The following is a 4595-nucleotide window of genomic DNA, read 5'->3' on the forward strand; positions in this document are numbered from 1 at the left end:
TTTTGTCCTTTAAAACACTACTTGAAACAAAAGATAATTCAAAATATTATAAACCTTTACTTAAAACAAAATTAATTGAAGATGTCAAACTACAGTAACATCAAATATTATAATGTACTATATTCGTTTATAAGCTTCGATCCCTAACTGTAATTACTTGCGTAAACTGTTCTCGAAATGTAAAGAAATTGGTAACCCTCATTTAATTAAAAACACAAAATACTTTATCAATTATAATCTTAACATTCAAGATAATTAAAAACGGTAATTATTGTTAGTGGTTAAACTTCAGTAATTTTATTAACTCATTAGTTGAATTAAAACTTAATTAAAACACAAAAAAAAAACATGTCACACCCTAATAATTAATTCGTAAAACTTAAAGTTTTAGTTTATAATTTATAAAACAAAATACATTAATCATTTTTTCGAACATAATTTTATTTAAAAAGTTTTTGTTCACTGTTTAGTACTTAGTTATGTTTTACTTAAATTACTTTAAACATTACTTTTTGTTTTTTAAATTTTTGATTTTTAACAGCATGGCCATACTAATATTTTAGTTTACATAGTATTCTCTTCTGTTTGTTATATTAATACTCAAAATATTTTCTTTAGGTATATTATGAAATGACTTATCAATTCTTGGTTAATGTTCTACTTGTTTTTATTTATTTAAAAAAGCTATGTTTTTATAAACTAAACTAGAATAACATTCAGATATCATATTTTTTATGAAACGCTAACTAAAACAATATATATGTTTAAATACTAAACATGTTTTTATAAATATAATAAATAAGTTTCAATAACATTAACACATCAGATATAAATAATTAATTTAAAAACTTAGCTTATGGAATACTTACATAAAAGTTGCCTAAAATGCTGTTTTTTTATGTGAATTTTGAAAATTTTTAAGTCTTTTATAAAACTATAATTCAAAAGTATATATGACTAAAAAATTTATTATGTTAGGTAATTCAAATAGCAATGTTTTGTTCAGTGGTAAAACTTCAACCTTTTTGTTAACACATTAGTTGAATTAAAGTTTAGTTACAAAACCTAAAACATGTCACTCCCTGCAAATTTATTTTTTTATATAAAAAGTATGGTTTAAAGTTTGGTAAGTCTAAACCATGTGTTTATTAAATAACTTCTCTTTTATGTCTGCTTTTAAGTTATACCGAATCATGTTTGAAGAACGTTTTATAAAAATATATATTGATGACTTAATACAAAAAAAGTATTAAATAAAACTATATGTGAATTTAAACAAAGTTCACCTTATTAAGTATTTATTGTAGTTTAAAATTCGGAGCTATAATCTCGTTTAATTTTATGTAATCTTTTTGAAAAACTATGGCCATCTCTTTTCAAGAATAAACTTTTAAAAGGAAATAGCGACTTAGTTTGATATAAATGAGCCTTAAGCTATTAAGTTAATGCTTTTATTTTATAAACACTAAAACTTAACATTATATCCTGTCCTTAAAAATCTAAAAATTATATCTAATTTTTAATTGTCTTCACAGTCATTTCGTGCACTATTTTTTCTTTTTTTTTAAACATTTTGTTGTTTCATTGTATAAACAACCTAACGAAATAAAAAAATTCAAATTTTATTTTCTATTCTAACCAAGTAAATTAATACTTTAAGCAAAAAATACTTTAAGAGAGACTGTAGTTTTCATTATAGATATAAAATGTTTAATTATAAGTTTTAAATTTAATTTTTCCTAATGACAAAAGTATTGCGTTATGGTAAAATTTTGAACGAAACTCGGCTTTTTATAAATTTTTATTCTTATAATTGAGTTTTTTAAGTTTTGCAAGTGTTTTTTTTTTATACTTTTAAATCAGAACACATATAAATAAAATTTACTACTAATTTATATTCTAAGAAACCTATATTAAAAAAATATGTTATTTTTGAGAAAAAAAAACCTTCTTTTTATTGTATATTCAAGCAAACTTATTTTTTATGTAGATAATTTAAAATACTAAAGTTATTGACAGTTAACAACTTTTATCACAGTTGTGCTTTATAATAAACCGATCAATTCAAAATATTAAAATGCTACACTTAATTTAAATCAATCATGTTTAAGACGAAGTAATCTAATTAGAACTGTTATGCAAGCTTTTAGGAACTACAAGCATATTAATAATACTTTGTTTATGTACTAAATTGAAAAGAGTCGCCAAAAACCACAAAGATCTTTAGAATTTTATTTTTAGCTTAAATAATATGCTATGTGAGTTCACAAAAATATTGTTTCAATACACTACATTCATTTAAGTTTAAGCTTCTTTGTAAACATTTATAAATCATTACCAAAATATTTTAGGACTGTACTATTTTAAAGCTTATTTTATAACTTCCGCAAATTAAATTTAAAGCTCTAAATAAATTTCATAATTGAATGAATTTTTGAATAAAATGATTTATTTTACTTTAAAACCATTACCATACCAAACATTAACATTTTCTTGATTTTTTTTATTTACGCAATGTAATCAGAACTTTATAAAAGTTAAGTATCTTATTATATAGAGCTTTTCGACAAATAACTTTTTTTAATTTGTTTTATGTTTGATCATACAATTTGATTGACATTTGAAGTGTAGATATTTAAATAAAGTATGTCTAAAAGCTATAAAAACTTGATATCTATTTTTTGCTGAAAAAAACTTAAAGTTAGCTGTAAGAAGTAAGCTCTAAAACTAGGTACTATATTTAATATAAATTAACTATGTTAAAAATAAGGTAAGCTACTTTTATGAAAACTGAACAATGATAATCAAATTCATAGAGTAGGGGTCAGCATCCTTACCTTGGAGTGGAGAGCCGACTCGTCGATTAAAAATGTTAAACTGTCACTGTATAGCTAAAAGTTTTCCGTGATCTAAATTGAATTGAATTAGTAGTAGTAATCAGTTTGTAAAAACCGAGTTTATTAAAAATGCGATAACATAAACACACTAATAATCTAGTAATTTCTTATTGAAAAAACTTAATAACTTGTGCATTTATTGCTAAAGTAAACATTTAAGTCTTAATGAGAAAAACAAGAATTTATTTCCTTATTATACTATTAAGTTATATTATAACAATTAATTTATTATATGTTATATATATTACATTATTACTTTTTATATGCTTATACTTGAAACACTTTATTTTTATATATGAGAAGTTTTATTCATAGTCGAATTCAAAAACTCCAGTTTTGTAATTAAGTAGGTCGGAATCAATTGTTATTCAGTTACAAGCTTTAGGAGTTCAGAATCATAATATAGAGATTGCAAAAGTCCTTTTCACAGCAATTTATTGTAAATTTCATGCATTATTTTACTTGTTCAGAAGTTCCTTGCTCTTTACAAAACCTTTTATATTTACGACCCCACTACCTTGCAAACTTTTTGATCTCCGTAACTTCGAATATCATTATTTTGACAGGTTGCTATTGTACAAAAGTTCTGTACAAATTTCAATTAATGCTTCAGAAAATGTTCCGTAATTTTGTATTCGTAGCATTTAAAACTAGAAGAACTGCAAAAATGAAGCCTAAAAACATAATTAATGTAGTTAAACTCTAAATGCTGAATTAAGATTAAAAAATACAAAGAACTACTCGCTTTTAAAGTTGTTTCACATTGTTTCTCTATTTACACAAAAACTATTTATATGCAACTATTATTAAAAAAAAAAGTAAATACGCTTGTAGTTATTATAAACGTATTACTAACTAAAGAACCACTTTTAAATTTTACAATAAGTAGTACGTATTAACAAGGTGCTATAGAGTTTTAAATAAAAATGTTATTTTAATAAATTTCTTTAAATATTTTCGAAATTGAGCATCGCTAGCACTTAACTTTACATACAAAACAGGTATGTTGCAATTTTGTTTAATGTGGTTTAATAAGGAGCTTAAAATACAAAAATTGTGCTAATATTTTTTGTAAAGTAAAAGTATTAAAAGTATAACTTTTTAGTATTATATAGTATAGTTTAAAAAAAAAGTAACTTCATTATAAGAAATAATATTTAAATTAGTTTTAAATCTCAGCTTTTTTATGTTATTATCTTTCATTAAATTAGTTTTTCTAAAATCAATTATTTATATTTTTTTAATAAAAACATATTTTTACATATAAATTTTTAATTAAAAAAAATTTTTAATATGAAATACTTTTATATTTAGTTTACTTTGCACTATTTAAGAGTCATGAAAAAACATAATATAGTTTGTTATTATGTTAGAAACGTCTAATAACTATTTTTACTTACATTGAACAGCTAAATTCTTAGTTATAACTTTTATGAAATATTTATCAATTCTTCTTCTATAATAAATTAAAAAAAATTGAGCTGTTTTTAAGAGGTTTTAAGTAAAATAAGGTGAATGAAAACTAGAGATTATTTATAACTAGTAGGTATGAACGTTGTATGAATTATTAAAAAAACACTACGCGTAAGTAAAACATACATAAAAATGCAAAAAATAGATTTAAGTTTTATTTAGTTCTAACTTTAAGCTGAGTTTATAATTACATAAGGTCTTCTCATAAAAATTTGGCTTTAATTA

Source organism: Thalia democratica, chromosome 5 (genome assembly GCF_965202585.1).
Source record: "Thalia democratica chromosome 5, ktThaDemo2.hap1.1, whole genome shotgun sequence".
Classification (NCBI taxonomy): domain Eukaryota; kingdom Metazoa; phylum Chordata; class Thaliacea; order Salpida; family Salpidae; genus Thalia; species Thalia democratica.